Genomic DNA, 21,746 nt, shown 5'->3' with positions numbered 1-21,746 from the left:
ATAAGATAATAATAAGCAATTTACCTTCTACCAAGATATGATATAAATTCACATCCGCTTAACTTTTGGTGAAGCCAAAACTAGTGAAATAACTATCAATATTGGTGTACCAAGAACGGGGTTCTTGTTTGAGACCGTACAATGCTCGCTTGAGTATGCACACATGAGACTTTCAATCAAAGTATCAAAACCTTCTAGTTTCTCGATATACACCTATTCCTCAATAACCCCATGGAGGAATGTTTTTTTTACATCCATATGTTGGATCTTCCACCCCATATGTTCATCCAGTGCAAGAATTGATCTAATGGATGAATACCTTGCTATGGGAGCAAAGGTTTCCTCATATTCCATTCCCTCAACTTGAGAAAATCCTTTGGCCACAAATTTTTCCTTATACTTCTCTATGCTTCCATCTACTGCATGCTTAACCTTGAAGATCCATCTCCAACATACTATGGATTTATCTACCAGTCTTGGGACCACTTCCCAAACATTGTTCTTTATGATGTATTCACATGCTTCCACCATTGCATCAACCAAAATAGGTTTCTCTACTGATTCCTCGAAAGGGAGTGGCTCAGTATCTACAATATCAGCCATTAGAGCTAGATAGCGAGTGTACCTCTTAGGTGACTTCCTTTTCCTATGCAAATTTAAAGGAGCTCCCACATTCTCCCTTGTATCCTACACAAATCTATCAACTTCCCTACTTATTTTTCTCCCTTCTCTAGATGGTTCTACTTGAGTGGATGTCTCCACTCTCTTCTCCTCTACTTGTGGCTTCTCCACAACTTCCTTTTGTGCTATTCAACAACCCCCCATTTATTAATGGTAGTAGTTGATATTACATTAATAAATGGGTACCCTTTAAAAAATCCATCCCAAAAAACAAACTTAGCATTTAGGCATTTCTTTTATTTTTGGAATAAAGCAAGATATCAATCAAACCCCCTTTTTAAAAGAACTACTAAATGCTTGCCTTCCCACATACAGCATGATTAAGCATCATCAAAATACCTTTCTAACCCACCAAATCAAGTAAAGAACGATTGAAAGAGGACTCTATGCTCGAAAATATCATATTTTTGACATAAACTAGGTCCTTAAGCTTTTCTCTTCAAAAGTTGAGTCTAGCATCACATATCGCCATTTATAAAGGACCCTTCTTAAAAGGTTATCTCAAAACATGCGAAATGTGAAATTGCGATGGCGTCATAACCTTTATCACATCACATTTTGAGCAGTCAAAGGAACACCACAAACTTACCATTAGTGGATATTGCGAAATGCGATCAAGACCTGGACCCACTCCTTAAATATATCACAAACAGATCTTTAGGCCCGCACTCATTAAAAAGGGTCTTTTACATAGAAAAACCTGACAAGTAGCTACATTTTGAAACGATAAACGAGCGGCTCACATCTCGCAAACACAAGAGAAAGTAAGAAAAGCAAAAGGGAATAATGCGATATTGCGATCTGCAATATTGCTTTGCTAATCACAAAATTTCCATTATCGTTGTTCAAAGGCTCACCACCCTAGAAGCTTTCTTCCTGATTTATGATGCAAACATTTATGAGCATTAAATCTAAGGGATAACAAAGAATTAGTGGGAATTTAGTAAGAGATAACTACATTTATGTGTGAAAAGTCACTTAGCGTGATATGAAATCTTCTTACATGCGTTCGAATAAAACTCCTTTTATCACCTTTACAAGTTATCTGCATTATTTCATTTTACGTTCATTATCATCTTTGTGTATCCGATAGTTGTTGTTCTTCACTTTCAAGGAAAATCCACAGAGAAAATCGTTCAGAGAAATGGTGAAGAAAGGTAAGGCAGTGGTCTCTAAGAAGTCTGAAATGACTCCTCTGTTTATGGATACTACATGCAACAGAGAGGGAGGAACCTCTACATGGGAGACCATGTATAATATATGGGAGGAAGAGTAACCAAGGATTCTAGAAGCAAATGCTACAGTCGATGGATGTGATTCCTAAGACGCTTCCATGTTTGAGACATCATGCTCATTTTTGCATCGCATAGCCACACACCCAAAGATAATCCCTTATACCGACATGGTTAAATGGGTTATTGATGAAGCTGACATCTCAGACAGAGAATTCAAGACAAGAAGCCAAGAGGTTATGGGATCTTTTAGCCCAGACAAACTGCAACTTATCTACCACCTACCAGAGCCACAAGTCATCTACAACAGGAAGTTTGTTGAGAATTTTGCCAAAGAAAACGAGGACCCAACGGACTACACCCAGACCTGGACAAATAATGAGGACAAAATCAAGAAAGACAAAAACGGTATGTACACTACTGCATATATTTTCCCCCTCAAATTTTTGCAGCGGCCATGCTATGTAGACTATTTGGCAAATCCAATAGTACTAAATTCTCCCCAATGTGGTTTCCATTAATATATGCAACCGTTAATGCCACTGTAATGAATTGGGCACAAATTTTGTCTGACAATTTAGCAAGAACAATAATGGAGTATAAAAGGAAAAGAAGTGTTTCTTCGAGGGTTTACCCTCCATTTTTTTATGGGCGCTTATGTAATGGATGCAATTTGTTTTGGTTCGAAATTCTCTGTCATGGGATGGAAGTGGACTGTTCAAAATCCACTTCCCATTCACATATACCATAAATACATGTTGGAATCCAACTTTCAACCACATTGTTTCAAGATTTGTCATGGAGTTATGCTCCCTATTCACAAATGGCTTTATAACCGAGATGTCCCCAGGTTTTCCCAAGAAGCTGAAGTAGATATCCTCCCAGTGGCCAGATGGTTTGGGGAGGAGACATTTATGTATATCAGGGTATTTGGCAGCATTACCTCCCCCCATGTCCTCCCATACTATGTTCCAGACAAGTTGATGGCTAGAGAGATAGCCTATCAAACAGCATGAGCAAAACATTAAAGGAATAAAAAAAGGAAATCTGGCCTACATTCCCTATACAGTGTGGACAATTTTCCTTACACGACCTAGGGCATGCATTTAAAGAAGAAGAGAATATGTTATCTCTAGAACTACCTAAATTCTCTGGAAGGCAATATGACCCATTCGGCACTGTCAAAGACTTTACCACTATGGTGAAAATAAAAGTATTTAGTAATGAGGAAGATTCCTTTGATGACATATTTTTGCAAAAAAACACCTTCACAGAGGTGAAGCATATGGCACAATTACTTTTTGACTGTGAAGATCTTGAAAACTTTTACAGCTACAGAGAAAGGAGGCTATCAAAGGTCCCATTAGACCAATTATTGATTGAACCAATAAGGGAGCCTACTCCTAGTGTAAGTATAGAAGGTGACTCCAAAGAAAATTCCAAAATGGATTCTGGAGCAGAATCCCAAGAGAAATCTACCAGGGAATCGGAGAAGTCATCATGAAATGGGAAAAGCAGAAGCACAGAGTCGGAAAAGGATACAGCCTAATCTACATAGAAGATAGCTGAAGAAACTTCAGCCAGCAAATAGGCTGAAATCCATGTCACCTCCACACAGCCAATAAAGCCCCTAGTGATTGATTTAGGGGAAGAATGAGACAAATTTAATAAAAGGCTCAACACAGAGGAACAAATTCCAGAGTTGCAAACTCCACAACAGAAAACAACTCAGGAAATTATAGTAGAGGAGACTATAAATACTCAAGAGGTAGAACACATCCTTGTTATCCCCACCTCTAAAATTGTTTTGAGAATAGAGGATATTTCCCCTGTAGATGTGTTTTATAGCCCACAACATAAGGCCATTGTTAAAATACAAAGGAATAAAAGGAAGTTGGACTCTATAGCTGCTATTACTCCTGATAATGAACCGATGGATGTTCTCTAGAAAGACTCACCCATCGACCCATTCGCCAATCTTACTAGACTCTCACAGTTTGCAGGTGCCTATGCTACAACAACCATCGATAAAGCAACAGAGGTGCAAATGTTTCTTAAAGAAAAAGAAGATAAAATTTTGTCTCTTGAACAACAATTATAGCAAGCAAAATCTGACCAGCAGGCAGAGATACAATTAGCTAAGCTACAACAGGAGTTTGCACAGATGCAAATAAAACATCAAACCAGCTTAGCAGAGAAGGAAGCACAAATACAAGGAATAAATTATCTACATAAAGATGATCCAAAAATTGATTAGTTTATTACCAAAGCACTCGGCCTTAACTCCCAGCTGATGCACCAAAAATAACTGTTATGCCAGAAGATTTCGCAATGGAACTCTTATTGCGAAACAAGTGACAAATTGACAAGTCAACTCATGGAAATGAGACTTGAATATGATGAAATCTTAAAAAAGGTATCTGACTTCATCACCTGGTAGAATTCAGAAGATGGGAGAAAAGTCGACTTGCCTAAACTTGAGGAATCGCACAAAGAGATCTTATTTGCAAACTGGAATTCTCGGCTTAAAGAGGCAGAAAAGGTAACAGTAGACGTGGTAGCAGAAACAAACAATGTCATAGAAAATGTTAATGAAAATTTACATAGTGCCAACCTTGTGGTAGAATCCATTCCAGGTTTTCTTCCTAATGTGAAACAACTTGAACTACAGTGGAAACAGGCAATAGAAGAAAAAAGCAGAAGCAATTAGGCAGACAACCAGGTTAAACTGGGAAGCATATTGGCGACATTTAGTAAACCCTCACAGCCAGTGGAGGACCCTGCAATGCCTAACCACTTCTATGGATAAAATGGTGCTAGCACTGACTGACGCCGTAATCGCAGAACAGTTGAAAGCTGAAGTCGGCCAACCAACACAGCTCAAGCCCATGATCGACATTTGCGATCTAAAGGATCAAATGCAGGATAGTTAGTAAGCATGCTTATTTCTATTTTGATTTTATTTTGCATAATTTGAGGAAGGTCGTTTAAACCTCCTCAACTATTTTGTAATAATATATCCTTAGTTTTATAGTTTAAGTATTTAAACCCCTCTCACAAATTTAGAGAGGGGTCCAAAATTTTATCAGAAACAATCTTCAAAACATGCACTTCTATCCCTTTGAGGAAGCTCTAGTGAAATTAATGGAACATGATTTATTTTTATCTGATTTAGCATCTTCTACTGAAATTTCACTTTTTTACTCTTAGATGGTGTTGGATGGACTGAAAGTAGATCAATATTGCTGAAGCACATGAGTAGGAAGTATTATAAATGGTACTTTTATCTCGTAATTCTTTTTACTTATGTATCAAGCAATGATTTCTTTTCAAGTTGTTTATGTATGAAAGTTCGAATCTTGGTTGCCATTATTGCACTTCTGTATGATGATGATCTATATTTTATGCTAAATACATGAATAATTTCTTATGCAATGTATCTTTCACAAACGTTTCAGCTAACTTTTTATACGAAATGATTATTGTTAAAATGGATTCATTTCTCATCGCAATTGAATGATCTTTATTATCAATTGCTTTCAGACATTATTGTAGATCGCATACATCAATTTACTCCCGAGCATAGTTATTATTAGATAGTGTTTAAATTAGGATAAAATGCATGTGATTATTAGTTTAGATTAGATTACTTATAGCTTAAACATTACTCCAAAACATCACATATCACCCCATTAGCACAATCATTAAATAGATTGGGAAACTGGTCCCATTATCCCTCGTCAGAGCCACTACTGCAAACGGAAAAGGAGTTGCCAACCAAGGTCCGGACCAGGTGGTTTTCCCCCATGCTGAAGCAAGGATTTTCGAGGCTTCAACACTTCCTAAGGCTCCTCTTTTGGAGCTAAAAGCTCCTCTTCTGGTGGGATCTAAAGGTCCCTATCAAGAGAGCACTGTATCACTTTCTCCTCATCAAACTTTACATCCCTTTGCACAACTATCATTCTGTTGGATGAAAAGTACACATGGTAGTTGTGAGGATTTTCTATGTAACCCACAAATACTCCCAACTCTGTTATCGTCTCAAGCTTCTTCCTTGATTCTTTAGAGACGTGGAAATAAACAAAGGCTCCAAAAATTCTGAAGTGCAACACATCTGGCTTTCTCCCCGAGAAAGCTTCCTTCATTGTGATCATACCAAGAATCCAATGAGGACTCTAGTTTTGCAAGTGGATTATTATTTTACATGCCTCTACCCATAAATTTAGTGGTAGGCCTTGTTCATATAGCATAGCTCTCGTAGCTCCAACAATGCTACAGTTATTTCTCTCAGCTACCCCATTCCACTACAGGTTGTAGGGTGTTTTTAGCTCTCTTCAAATGCCTTCTTTCACACAAAAATCCTTCAATTCATTCGAAACATACTCACCTCCATTTTCTCCCTTGAGAGATTTCACCTTCTTTCCGGTCTCTTTCTTACCTAGTGCCTTGAACTCTACAAAATTTGAGAATGTATCATATTTCTTCTCCATGAAGAAGATCCAACACTTCCTTGAGAAATCATCAACAAATATAACATACTACTTATGTTTGGTAGTGGAGGTCGTCGAGCAAGGTCCACAAACATCAAAGTGAACACTTTCCAAGACTGCATGTGCTTTTATATCTTGATCATGGAATGTGTATTTCACATACTTCCCCAAGGTACAACCCTTGCATACATCATGTTGCTCAAGTGCTCCTTTAGAGAGTCCAATGGTTATTTGCTGCATAATATTTAAGGTGTCATGATGCAAATGGAAAAGTCTTATGTGCCAAAATTCACTGACATCGCGGCTCTACACTTTCTCTACCTTACTACTTAATGCAACACAATATTCCACATCCAACTTGTATAGGTTCTTCACCCAAACCCTGATCTGCTTTACCTATCAAGTGGCTATGTGCCTTAGGAATGCTTTCCCTTTTATGAAGATCACATCACAACCACATCTTCCAAGACTGCCACATTGATGAGATTCTTCTTTAGGCCTAGAACAAACATGACATCCTTGAGTCTGAGAGGGGATCCTGAATCCCTCTAAAAGGAAACTCTACCAATATCGATCGTGTTGTACCTTCCATTGTCCTCCAGCTCAATATACATCTAGAGATCTTTCTCCTCCAGGTCACTGAAAAACTCTATACACCCTATCATGTGGAGCGATGAACCTGATTCCAAGAACCACACTCTCCCCATCATTGTGTTGGCTATGTATGCAATAAGGGTGAATTCAAGCTTGAACTATGAAGGAAAGGCTTCACCTACTACTCCTCCTAAGGTCTTCTTGCTCGAATTTTTGTGTGGACACTTCGTGGCATAATGCCTGAATTCATGATGACTGAAGCATTTTATTTGTGATAAGTCTTTCTTCTTGCCCCCTTGGCTAGATTCTGGTTTGGTTTGTGAATTTTTCCCTTTGCCCTTATTTCCCTTTCCAACCAATGTAAATTTTTCTCCATCCTCACCCTTGGATGAGGTTCCATCTCTGGTATTATGCCTTATCTCCTCTTGTAACAAATCAAACCATAAGCATTCCCAATTCAATAATGTATCCCTCTCGTTCATTAATTCTTAGTAGCTATGCCAACTTTTGGGAAGGCCTAGAAGAGTTAGAGTTACCAAATCATCTTCTACAACATTAACACCAACCCCACCAAGTTCATGACGAACTTGTGTAAATCTAATCAGATACTGTATGATAGTGTCATTCTTCTGCATCTGAATATTTTGAAGTTTATCCTTGAGTGTCAATTTCCTATGGTGATTGTTGTTCTTAAATAGCTCTGTCAGTGCCTTCCACATTGTAAAATGAGTGTCTTTCCCATGGATATTTGAGACAATGTGGTCTCGTACTCCCTCCATTATTATTCTCCTCACCTTAGCTACATCTTTCTTTCATTGGGCTAGGTTTTTTGCATCTGATACTTGTGGTTTTGCAATATTTGTCTTCACATATTCTATCAATCCATTATCATCCAATGCTGCCTCCATGTGATCCTTCCATGCAATGAAATTAGAGTTTCCTTCCAAGGCATACTCTAGTTATCATCCCATTGAAGGTCATCTTCCCAACTCTAACGAGACCCTACTACATTAAACTACAAAGTCAAACCTCCTGAGAAACAACTTTGAAATTCCTATTCTAATGTGAATCCAGCTCTGATACCATGTATAAATTATGGTGTAGAATTGTAAGTTCTCATGAAATTTTAATCTAAATCACAAGACACAATCCTACTCTACTGCTCTATGGAATTCAATTCACAATTCATAACATCAATCACAAACATGCAATGAGAAGTGAAACACATGCACACAAAATATTTCCAAGGGAAATCAATCTACTAAAAAACCCTTTGCCTACTTGCATTCATCTGATGAATAGAGATGTATTACAATTGCTTGCTCCAATTGAACACAACCTACAAGTGAATAACCTAACTCTCTACTCATTGAGAAGCTTTGAACCATAATTAGTCAAATTTTGCCTCTACTTGAGCCCCTATTTCCTTATGCAATTCCTAAGGAAAGTAGGCCCCTATTATTTAGGAATTTCCTGCAAAATGATTGCGCAATTCCCAAGGTTGATCATCTGACTGGATGCAACAATTTTACACTCAAGACTAGTCTAAAACTAATGTTACACTACCTTGGAATCTCCACCATAGCTAGGGAACTCAAATTATCTGCATGCAATAGCTATTTTTGGCTGATTGATCAATTAACTAGATGATCACTAAGTTAGACTATTGTCCCACTAAACAACTAACCTTTCACTAGTTCCTCCAACAGTTAGAACTAGTTTAACTGAAAACAACTTGAAATAACTGACATTGATTGCTACAAATTAGCAATCACACATGCTTAACTAAACTCCAACTCCTCTAACTCAAATTTACTAAGCTAACTGAGTGACAAGAGTTTAACTGCATCCAAGTTGTTTGATGATATGGAAATTTGAATTTTCTCAATTTGACCAAGACAAAATCAAATTGAGACTTTCTTGGTGCATTTTTCAACATGAGGTGAGTATTTTTTGTTGGAAACCTAATCCGCTAAGGGTTGGTGTGGAATTTGAATAGTCATCGAAGTCCAAGGGACCACTTGGTATATGAAGTCCAGGGGTCACAAGGAATTGTATTTATATGTGAATATGGTTAATAGAATGTAACTCACGATTATCCTTCATATTCTATATTCACGATGGTTTTGTTTAACATGGTATCAGAGTGGGCGAATTTTGTCCCTGCTCTAATTTGAGCCACTGGTTTTGTGGCTTCCAACTGGGTATTCTCACTGTACCCTTTCTCTGCATGCATGTTCTGAATTTCATTGTTTCCATTCTAATCCTAATTCTTTGCAATATTATTTGCACATTTAACACCCTATGTTGACTAATCACTCTTAGCATGACTTAACCTAACACTTCACTGTGTTCCTTCTCATTAGAACTATTATATTACACAGATTTAATCTCTTTCTCTCAACAGGTTCCCCAAATTTTCTTTGGTATCTTCCATCACTGAGATTTGCTTCTCTACCATGCTCAGGGATAGCATTTGTTCGACACATCAAAATTGTCTATGCAAAAGAGCAAAGGTGGCATGGGTCAGGCACGTGCTCTTCAAGGTTTGTCTATAAATTGAATGTACCGATTTAACTAGATCATAGAGTCCCTTGGGGATTAGAGGTTTAGAAATTTGAAGAGGCGGGTCAGGCTCCGACAAAGACAGGAACTCCTCCGGCATACACAAGAGATCATGAGAAGACTCAACTTGAAATAATTTGAAAATTTCCTCAAAAATTCTATTCTAAGTAGTAATAGAATCATTCTCAATTTTCCTTTGTCCGTTTGAACTGGCGTAGATACTACTATTCAGGACTATGTGGAATATCTTACTGTATTTTAGTTGGGGTTTTGTATGCATTACTATTGAATTGAACATAGAGTCTAATTAAACAACTATGTCGAAGGTCGATAAGCCCAAGGGGGTATTGCTAAATAAAAGTTCCAAGGAGATACATGCAAAGGAGGAGACATGTTATTCTGTCAAGGTGACAAAGATGGATGGTCGAGAAACGATAAAAATGACAGATGGCCTGGACTAATTATGACCGAAGGGACTAGCCCATGAAAAAAATCTGAATACATATGCAAGTGTCGGGCCAAAGCTGTTGTGTATCTAAGTATTTAGATTTTAGGGTTATGCTCGACACGAATTTGGCCCCGAGTAACTCTTGTTTGACCAGTGTTAATGTGTGGCATCACATTTTCCAATTTCATTATTAATAGTTGGGGCAAAAAGGAACAAAAGAGTTTTTCGCGTTAGAGCGTGGACTTCGCACTGGAATTAGAAATCATTTTATTAATAACTGAGTGTTAAAAGAAAACAAAGAACTGACCTCCGTTGTTGCGTAAAGATTTCAATTGTAAGGAATTTTGTGCCCATTGTGTAAAAGATTCTCTGGCAACTTTGTTGCAAAACGTTGGATCCAAAATTATTTGTTTCTAGAACGTCAAGCCTATTACTAGAATCGTTGTAGGAAACTTCCGCAGAACAGTAAATAAAGAAATCGTTGCAATTAGAGAAGTGACAATTGTCACAGAGTTTGTGGCATTTAGTATCCCATAACTCACCACTTTTGCAGTGATAGTGAAGATATCTTGTATGTAAGGCACAAGCTTTTCATAGTATGTTGATGAAATTGAAACAAGACACTCAAATGACGCTTGCCTTATTCGAACATCAGCAGACAATGTTTTTTCACAAATAACGCACATATATGGTTTCTTTCCATTTCATTTTTTTCTGGCGCATTCATGCCTTGAACAACAGTTGCAAGAATAGAGTTCCCTGGAAGAAACACTTTCCAAATTTCCAGAACTAGAGTGTATAACATTAGCAGCAAATTTCACATCTTGAACCAACCATAGGTCCAGTCTAAGAACCTGATTCTATACTTGGCAGATTAGTTGGCATTGGAAAAATAACAACTTCAGAAGCAACCATCTCTGTCTCTACTTTCTATTTCTTTTTCCAGTTGCATTTCTGATAGGGATTTTGGTTTTGGACATGGTATGGGCTTCTAGGCTCAATGAGATACATAGGATACCACAACACTTCTAGCTAGAGACTCAATATCACCCGAATCCTCTGCACTTTATATAAAATAAGTCCTTTGTGAATAGAAGAATTTGTATTGTATTCCTTTGCACATTGGTTGATGTTGTTGCATTTGCTATGAAATGGATCGAATGGATAATACATTAGAATTATAGAATACTTTAATACATTTTAATGTTGATGGGATGAGAAACATTAGCAAGAACACTCTCTGTGATACTAAAACCTATCTACAGTATACACAGGAGAAGTTATATTTTTTGGAGCTTGAATCTCAGCGTCAGCGAGCAGAATTACAACAGTGGAGTCATCATTTTGAACCTGTTTTTCTTCAAAACATTGAAACAGAGTCCCATCAGCAGAAAATAAATAATGTTGGAGTTCATTCAGATTTAGTGCCCAATGAAGGAGTAGAGTTGCATGCAGATGCATAAATTCATAATACACTTCCCAATACCATCATCAAACCTTGGAAAGAGTTTATCCATAACAAGCACAGAAATAGACTTGGATATGAAAAGGATGTGTCCTTTCATATTCCAGACTACTCAAAGTCCATCCAATTTCAGAGTGCTGGATTTCTTTATGATAGTTCATTTGCGGTTGTTCTAGATCATGCCCCTCTTCCACAAAAACCATAACATAATGTTAAATGCCAACATTATGAACGAGTTGGCCATATGAAAGATCATTGTTTTGATCTTTATCCATGTGAGAATTTTCATAAAACTACTCATTCTTCAAACAAATGCCTCAAAAAAAAGCCTCTTGCAAGAACAAAGATTCACCTTGGATGGATTGCTTCATGGTAATGGGCTTCAACAACCAAGAAGATATTTCAATCATATGTCAGAACTTGTTTTAGAGTATTGAACAATCTTGTAGTTGAGTGTTCTCCATCTTCTCACCTTGTATATCACAGGGGGGGAAGTGATGGTCATCTATAAGCTTCAAAGCCACATCAAGTGAGCCTGAGCCACAACCTGAACCTGCTACCTAATTCAAAGTTGTAACCAAAGACACATAAGTTCAAGTGAGCTTAAGCCACAACCTGCCATACTAGATTCAGAGTTGTAGCCAGAGACAAATATGCCCCTGAGCATGCCTTGGTTGGTGGTCAACGTTAAACCATCTATGCATGGTTGAGATCTCCCTTTTCATGTTGAGCTTCTCCCTCTTCAAATAATTGGGGACACTTCCTCTAGCAGAAGACTTCAGCTTATTTCCAGTTCTGGAAGAGTTCTAAGAATTGCATTAAGGATTCCAGAGTTGGTAGTCATCCTTAAACCACTGCAAGTTTTAGACCTCCCTTTTGCAAGTTGAAGTTCTCCCTCTCCAAAGCATTAGAGACACTTTCACTAGCAGAATACTTCATCTTCTTGCCAGATTTGGAAGAGCTCTGGGAAGTGCACTAAGTGTTCCAGTGTTGGTGTTCATCCTTAAACCACCATTGGTTGAGACCTCGAGTTCTCCCACCTTATGCCATCATTTCAGAGAGCATATTTAGCATATTTCTCTCATCCATTGTTGTATTTTTATAGTAGAGCTCTCTTCTTGGACTCATATATACTCCTTCATATTAAGGGGGGGAATGTTGGACACCTAGTCCACTAAGAGTTGGTGTGGAATGTGAACAATCACCATAGTCCAAGAGACCACTTGGTATATGAAGACCAAAGGTCACAAGGAATTATATAACAGTATTTATCCTTCATATTATGTCTTCGCCATGGTTGTGTTTATCCGTTTTCATGGTCTAGCAATTTTTTATAGAAATTTTATGAATGACTTTAGTTGTATTTGTGCTCCTATTGTAGAGACCATTAAAAAAATAAAACAACCATTCAAATGGACTATATAAATTGACAACAATTTTAAATTGTTGAAGCAAAATATAACAAAACAACCTACCTTAGCTTTACCAAATGTTAATCATTTTTCCCAAGTTGATATAGATGCAAGTGGGATTTCTATTGGGGCTTTTTTAAGTCAATAGGGATTCAAGATTGATTTCTTAGTTTAGTGATAAATTGAACTAAGAAAAAAATTCCTCTTATGATAAGGAATTCTATGCTATATTTCAAGCCTTAAAAAATGGAGACACTATCTCATGCCAAAGGAGTTTGTTTTGTATAGTAGCAATCATGTTTTGTAATTTATCGAAAGTCAACCAAAATTTAATCAAAGACATGTTGAGTAGGTAGAATTTCTATAAAATTTTACTTATTTAATCAACCGCACAAGTGGTTCATCAAATAATGTAGTTGATGCATTGAGTAGAATTAATTTAGTTCTACATGAATCTCAAGTTAAAGTTTTGGGATTTGATGAGCTAAAGGAAATGTACAAAGATGATGCATATTTTCAGGATGCATACACAACATGTGAGAACACAATCAACCTGAATATAATTTAATGGTTGAGTTATATGATTTAGGGAGGTTTGTTGTTCAAGGACAGTAAGTTGTGCATACCAAAATTACCAATGAGGGACAATTTGATAATAAAAAAAGCATAGTGGAGGATTGTCAAGATGCTTTAGATAGTATAAGGCATTTGCTTTGTTGAATGAATTTTATTTTTGACTAGGTATGCAAACTGATGTGAAGAGATTTATTCAAAGGTGTAGAGTATGTCAATATGCTAAAGGAAAGAGTGATAATGTAGGGTTATATCATCCATTTCCAATTCCAAGTAGATCGTGGGACTCCGTGAGTATGAATTTTGTTTTGGTGTTGCCTTGTACTCAATGAGGTAATGATTCAATTTATGTGGTTGTATACATTTTCAGAGCTGGAACATTTCATAGATTGTACTAACACTAGTAATGCAACTAATATTGCTAATTTGTTTCAGAGAAATTGTAAGTTTGCACGGTTTACGTAAAATTATTGTTTTAGATAGAGATACAAGATTTGTTGGCCATTTTTGGAGAACTGTGTGGAAGAAACTAGGCACTAATTTGAATTTTAGTTCATCATATCACCCACAAACTAACGGAAAAACAGAGGTGGTAAATAGAATCTTAAGGAATATTTTGAGAAGCTTAGCAAGTGAGCATCTAAAATAGTGGGATCAAATACTTACTCAGGCTAAATTTGCATATTATGATTCACCTAATAAAAGTACAGTGATAATTTCATTTCAAACAATTTTTGAATGCATTCAAGAGGAATTTATGAGTTGGGAAATTTGGGAAAACAAGAATTGAGGGGCACTAATGATGAGGATTTTGCAACAAGCATGCAAGACTTACAAGAAAGAGTTAAACAATAGTTGCAAGAGAATAACAACAAGTTCAAGCAAAGAACGGCATATGAAAACAAGATAGTTGAACTTTCAAATTGATGACTTAGTGATGACATATCTAAAAAAAAAAAGGTTTCCTACATGGACATACAATAAATTAAAACTTAAGAAAATTGGTCCATGTAATATTTTAAGAAAAAAATTCTTCTAATGCTTATGAGTTAGAACTCCCAAGTGATATTGGGATTTCTCCAATTTTCAATGTTATAGATTTGTATCCCTTCAAGGAGACAAAGAGTGTTACAATAGGTGAGTTTGTAAATGATGAAGATCATACCAAGGGATGGAAGAAACAACTACCAAAAGAAATTGAAACAATATTGGAACATATAATAGTTAAGATAACAATAGGTAAATAATACTTTTAGTGTTTGGTTAAATGGAAGAACCAACCAACAAAAGATACCACTTTGATGACAGTAACAAAGATTTCCAAGTATGGCACAAATGTTAAAGACCTTATGAACAATTATTTTCTTCCTTGGGACTCTGAGGCAAGAGCATCTACCAATTAAAACTATCTTTGACCTTCTTAGGTCAAAATCCATTTACCAAAGAAAGTTAGTTTCCTTAATTTTATTTAATTTGTAATATTTTCCTAAAGATAATCTAGATTGTATCTATGTTATTAGAAAGTCAAGATGAGTGTCACTTAGATGCTATGGAAATGGATATAATCATTAAAATTAGGGTTTTGATAGATAATCTAGTAAAACAGGTTTAGTTTGTTGAGTTGAATACGAGAGCTTTATGTAATAGATGTTGAATGTAATTGAATGTGTATATATAGAATGTGTAAGGAATGAGAAAAATATGATTTCATAGGTCAGATTTGTCCTGAGCGAGATCATGCATTCATTTTGTGTAATCTATAATCTTTCTTTTCCATTTGAAACAACCTTACAGTAGGTTTATTTCTGGCATTGTTTCAATCCTCAGTAATGGAAATCATAGTGTAAAACATCATAGAATATGAGGTATAACAATGGAATTTTTTAAGATCCATAGCTAATCCATTAAGAAAAATCCTTCAAATTATTGAAGTAAGCTAAACACTTTTCATTCATCAACCCTTTCTAAAGCTACACTCTACTCACTCATCAAACCTAAAGCTATGTTGGAACAAAAAGGGACCATGTAGTACACCCCCTCCTAATGACAAATGAATAACATAGCACCATGACACATGAAGTAGCACCAAGATTATTATCTAGAAGAGAAGAGACTCCAAGGCTCCATGAAGGTGTGTACTCCCAAATCCATCCAAATACTCCATGGGGTACTAGCGGTAAATCACAATATGAAACATCATACAATATGTGACATCATACAATATGTGGTATAACAGTGCCATTTTTTAAGCCATAGCTCATACATTAACCTTGATAAGATAATTCATTCAAATTACTAAACTAAACTAGACTCTAATTATTCATCAACACTCTACTCACTCATCAACCCTTAAGCTATGTTGGAACAAAAGGGGACCACGTAGAACAACCCCTCCTAATGACAAATGAATATAGCATAGCACAATTATACATAGCCACCCGTGTGCTCCAAGAAATATGACACACAAAGTAGCATCCCCATGTCAAGAGAGTGGTCTATTAAAAAAATGCATGAAATAACACCAAACCACTTTGAAAATTAATCATGACCATCCACCACATAGAAGTGACTCTCCTCCATCAAAGATTATGGTCAAGAAGAGAAGAGGCTCCAAGGGTCAATTCATTCAAATGATCCATGGGCTACCAATGACAAATCATAATGTGAAACAACATATAATATGGAGTATAACAATGCAAACCCCTTCTAAAATTACACTTTCATCACATTAACCACATTAAAAATAAAGTTATGTTGTAATAAATTTTGAATTCAAAAGAAAATTCCTAATCACATAAGCAATTAAGTACAATAGAAATATTTTTTAGATGATAATCAAAATCATGAAAACAACACAATTGGATAAAGGATCAGTAAAAGAATGCATTGAATAATATCCAAAATTGTGATTATGATATACAAGAAACCAACAAGGCCCTGGAGCATGCCCTAAAACTACACCATAAAACTACTATTGTTTGGCTAAGAGCTCTTTTTCCTCGAACATAAGGAAACATGTTGACAACCCAAGATCTAGAGGCATTTGGCAAGAGTGGCAGGAGCGAAAACTTGCTCCCTTATGGACCATCAATGAGTAATTATAGATGGTGTGGTTTTACTTGAATAATAGTGATGAGTCAGCCTGCCTTAGTTGTCCCTACTGTTGGTTTGATGAGTTATGATAGGTTTTCCCACTATTTAAAAATAAAATAAAATAAATACTAGAAACCAAGAATGCTATACAGTTTGAGAGATTTCACCGATCCATATATAACCAAAAAAATAAACCTTTTAAATAATAACAACTAATTAAGAAAAGCAAACAAATTTTTGAAAGTAATGCAGTTATTTGAGCATGGTTAGACTCAAACATATTTACTCAATTGTGCTCAAACAATACAGTGATTTGAGCATGGTTAGACTCAAACATATTTACTCAATTGTGCTCAAACATATTTATTTTGTTTCAGATTCTTCAATTTTTATACATGTCAAAGGGAGGTTATATTGTTTTTTATTTTGGTTAAAAGTTTTGACATTCAATTGGTTTTGAAATTTTAAGATAAATTCTATGAAGTTTATTGAAGTTTTGAAAAAAATAATTTTTTCACTGAATATTTTGAAAATTAAAAAATAAAAATAATAAGTTTTTAAAATGTAAATTACTTTTTTCTAATTGGTTGATGACTATTTTTATGTGGTTTTAAATTGAATTGTTAGATATAAAATTTATATTGAAAAATAAAAAAATCTGAAAAAAGTTTCATAAGTGTTATAATAATTTAGGCTTTGTTACAATACCATGGGCCAATACCATGGCTTATCAATACCACATGCCCAAAGCCCATAACTCATTTCAAAATCAAAATATTTTATAAATATTTTATTTTAATTAAATTTTATAACATTTTTAAAACTAAAACTTAATACTTACAATATAACAAGATTCTTAACCATGGATATTTAACCTCATTTTACCATGGATATTATTAACTTATAAATAGTTTTTGTTTTGAAAGGCTACAAAAGATTGTTATTCATTGTTGAATCAAATATACTAACAAATAACATACTCAACAATGAGCACAACAAAACCAAAGATTTGTCGTAAAGGACTGGAAATAAATAGAAAGAGATCTATACAATCTTTTATCCAGAAATCCAAGGACAAGATTTAAAAAGAAGGAGAATTTTGTCATGTACATATCTAACAAAGGCAAGAAACACCACAAAAAGCAAGTCTGTACCTAAATATCCATTGAAAATTTACAAAGTGATCTTTATATTTCAATGCAAAAACAGAGAATCAAATGACCCTAATAGCAAAGTTACAAGCACTTAGAATAGCTGGTATAAACTAGAAAGAAGTCTTTTTCCATTATGTCATTCTTCAAAGTGAATAGACATTGGTTGGATCCGAAGACCGGTTTTTTACAAGGATTCTACCTGAAGGTTAAATTCTTTGTATACATGAAAGAAAGATAAGGAATGAAACTCGTTGAGTAGCTTCTCCACCTTGGACTTCTAATAGGACACATTCAGGACCTACAAATCAAACTTCCCGAAAAGCTAGTCAATGATAATCTCGAGTCTCCACTGATAGATATCTTAGAGATGTGTAATGATTTTGTTATGAACATGAGGGCCCAAGCAACAACTTGTAAATAGGCTTTCATACAATATCATGGCAAGTACCATGGCTTATCAATACCACTTGCCCAAAAACCATAATTCATTTCAAAATTAAAAAAAAATACATGATTTTAATATTATATTAACTTAAAATTATATTAAAGTATGTTTAATTTAGATGTATGTTTCATATATATATAAATTTATATAAATTTAAAATTATCAATAAAATTATTTTATTATTAAAATTATTAATTACTTTTTGCATATTACACTTGTTTTTAATTTGATGTAGAGAAAATTTTGATTTATTTTGTTTGTAAGTTTTCTGTGTCTTCTGAAAATGACTTGAGAAATCGTGACCCAAGGGCATCTAAGCCGTCAAAATCACATGGGGATTGCACCCAACTTAGGCCACACCAACCCTTAACATGACTAGAGTTTTGCCCACAAAGTTTCAAATGGTGACCTTCACATCATAAAATGACTTAATCATACACCTCATCACTTCATGTCACATAATGACTTAAGAGTAGACCCCATCACCTCTATTCTACGCCTGATAGGTTGTAGAGAAAATATTGTTTTAAGAATATGGCATCGTTCAATTATTTTATGTTGTGGGGTTTTTTTGGTCTAAATTTGATAAAATAAATTTTGATTAGATTGTAATTAGTTTTGCTTAAACACATTTTTAAATGCATAAATGGATCCAATCTCTAGATAATCCGATTTAATCTCAACAAAATCCTTAACCAAATTTCAAGCAATGCAATGCAATGCAAACATATTTTTTCAATTTTGCTCAAATCTATTTATTTAGTTCCAAATAATATTGATTTAATGTTTATTTATTTTATATTTTGGAGATTTTCGTCCCAATTTGATAAAACCAATCTAGATCCATTTTAACCCCAAATATCTATCAAGCCCCAAGAGGGATCAAATCTCTCGAGATTTAAACTTTTCCTCGAGTTTTGCACTAAAAAAAGAGGGTTTCACCTCGAGAGATTTGATCCCTCTCAGCACTCGATAGATCCGGGGTTAACATGGATCTAGGTTGGTTTAGATTATATTTCTCCCTGATTTATATTTATATTATATTATTCTCTCTATATCTCTCCCTTGTCACTCCCTCTCCCTCTCCACCTCTCTCTCTAATGACTTTCTTCTTCTCTCCCTCTCTCACCCCTCCAACTCCATCTTTTCCCCCTCTCTTCCTTCCTCTCTCTCCCACCTCTATCTCTCCCCCCATCACACTCTCTCTCTCCACCCTCCAACCCTGTCACTATCTCCCTCCCTCTCTCCCCCCTCCATATCTATGTCTCCCTCTATCTCTTCCCCTTCTTTCCCTATCTCTATCCTCTCCTTTTCACTATCTTCCTTGGCCTTTTCTCTCGCTCATTCCGTCTTCATCCATCCCTTGTCACTCCCTCTCACTCTTTCTCTCTCAGTGTCTTTGTTCTTTTCTCCCTCTCTTTCCTCTCATTAGATTATATTTCTCCCTTATTTATATTTATATTATATTATTCTCTCTATATCTATCTCTCTCTCCCTATCCACCTCTCTCTCTAATGTCTTTCTTCTTCTCTCCCTCTCTCACCCCCTCTGTCTCTTCCCCCCATCACACTCTCTCTCTCCACCCTCCAACTCTATCACTATCTCCCTCCCTCTCTCCCCCCTCCATATCTATGTCTCCCTCTATCTCTTCCCCTTCTTTCCCTATCTCTATCCTCTCTTTTTCTCTATCTTCCTTTGTCTCTTCTCTCGCTCATTCCATCTTCATCCATCCCTTGTCAATCCCTCTCACTCTCTCTCTCTCAGTGTCTTTGTTCTTTTCTCCCTCTCTTTCCCCTCCAAATCCCTGTATCCCCCCCTCCTCTTTGTCTTGCTTCCTCTCCCCCCCACACACCCCCGCCCACGCCACCTCCCCCTTCTCTCTCTCTTAAATCCGATGCCCCTCCCCCTTCTCTCTCTCTTAAATCCAATCCCATTGTACTACTGTATATACATTAAGTGATTGTAAAATATTAAACCTATATTTTGGATCAATCATGTCAAAGAAAATACAATGATAAAACACTCAAAAGAATCCCCTCCCCCTTCTCTCTCTCTTAAATCCAATCCCATTGCACTACTGTATATACATTAAGTGATTGTAAAATATTAAACCTATATTTTGGATCAATCATGTCAAAGAAAATACAATGATAAAACACTCAAAAGAATCGTGCAATCACTTAAAAGAATCATGCACTATCTTTCCTCTATCATTGTTAGTCACTTTGCTTTGTCTCTTAGCATATCTCAAAAGTAATAACCTTTTTTTACTTTAAAATATGTCATAAAATAAAATAAAAATAAAATATTTATAAAATATTTTGATTGTGAAATAAGTTATGGTTTTGGGCATGTGGTATTGATAAACCATGGTATTGTAACATAATAATTAAAAGCTTAGATCCATAACATAATAATCAAAAGCCTAGATGACCTATGATATTATGATTTTCTTTTATCTAAATAATTGTTCATAATTTTATTAAGAAAACAAAAATATAACAAATTAAATTTTATTATTTTTATTACTTGGCTCAAACCATTTATTGCACTAAAAAAAGCTTAAAAAAACATAAAATATATATTGTTATTTTAAAGTTATTATTATTATTATAATCAACATTAAAAAAATTGAAATACAAATTTTCTTACCGTACATCTAACGTCTATACATTGGCCTGTAGAAGGTCTCTTAACACTAACTTTTTATTAGATTGTATAATTTTTTATGTACATCTATTTTAAATAGATAACGCATTGAAAAACCTCTGGGCAGTGTGATTTGATTCCGACCCATGAAATTGCAGATTTGAGACAAAAATAAATTACAGCTGGGCGATAAATTTTATTAGATCTCAGAGCATCCCAAAAAAAACCGAGTACTCTTAGAGCAAATTTTTTTTGGATAACAATATTTTCTAACAAATTAGAACAATAAATCACAATGCCTCCCGCACCCTACAGAAAGGATTTTCTTTTATTCCCACTAAATATGAACGAGGACAAAAATAAATTACAGCTGGGCGATAAATTTTATTAGATCTCAGAGCATCCCAAAAAAACTGAGTACTCTTAGAGCATTTTTTTTTGGATAACAATATTTTCTAATAAATTAGAACAATAAATCACAATGCCTCCCGCACCCTACAGAAAGGATTTTCTTTTATTCCCACTAAATATGAACGAGCAGCTCAGAGTAGGACAAAAGGGCTTCCAATTTTTGGCTTTGAAGAAAACAGGGCTGGGCTGGTGTTCTTCAGTGGCTGGCACAGGTGGCACCCCAGCAATGCAATACGTATCCAGATGGGGAGAATTCTTCAGGAATGCATCAAGCAATCTTTCTCTCCTCTCGTCCAGGTTAGGGCTGCACCAATGCAACTGAACCCTGAGTTCCCTAATACCTTTGGGCAACAACAAGGGACCCGTGCCGCCCCAGAAAAGCTTCTCAAACTCATCCTCAGGCACCCCCCAGAGAGTCACCCTAGAAACAGAGGGCCTCAGAAAGCGAAAGACGTCAACGAAAAAGAAACCAGAACCCTCATCGATATCATACACAGGGTACCTGGGATTGAACTCGCAGCGGAGGTAAAGAGA

Source organism: Pinus tabuliformis, chromosome 6 (assembly GCF_031772625.1).
Source record: "Pinus tabuliformis cultivar Carrire ecotype Pingquan chromosome 6, CPIR1, whole genome shotgun sequence".
NCBI lineage: Eukaryota > Viridiplantae > Streptophyta > Pinopsida > Pinales > Pinaceae > Pinus > Pinus tabuliformis.
This window is presented reverse-complemented; position numbering follows the sequence as displayed.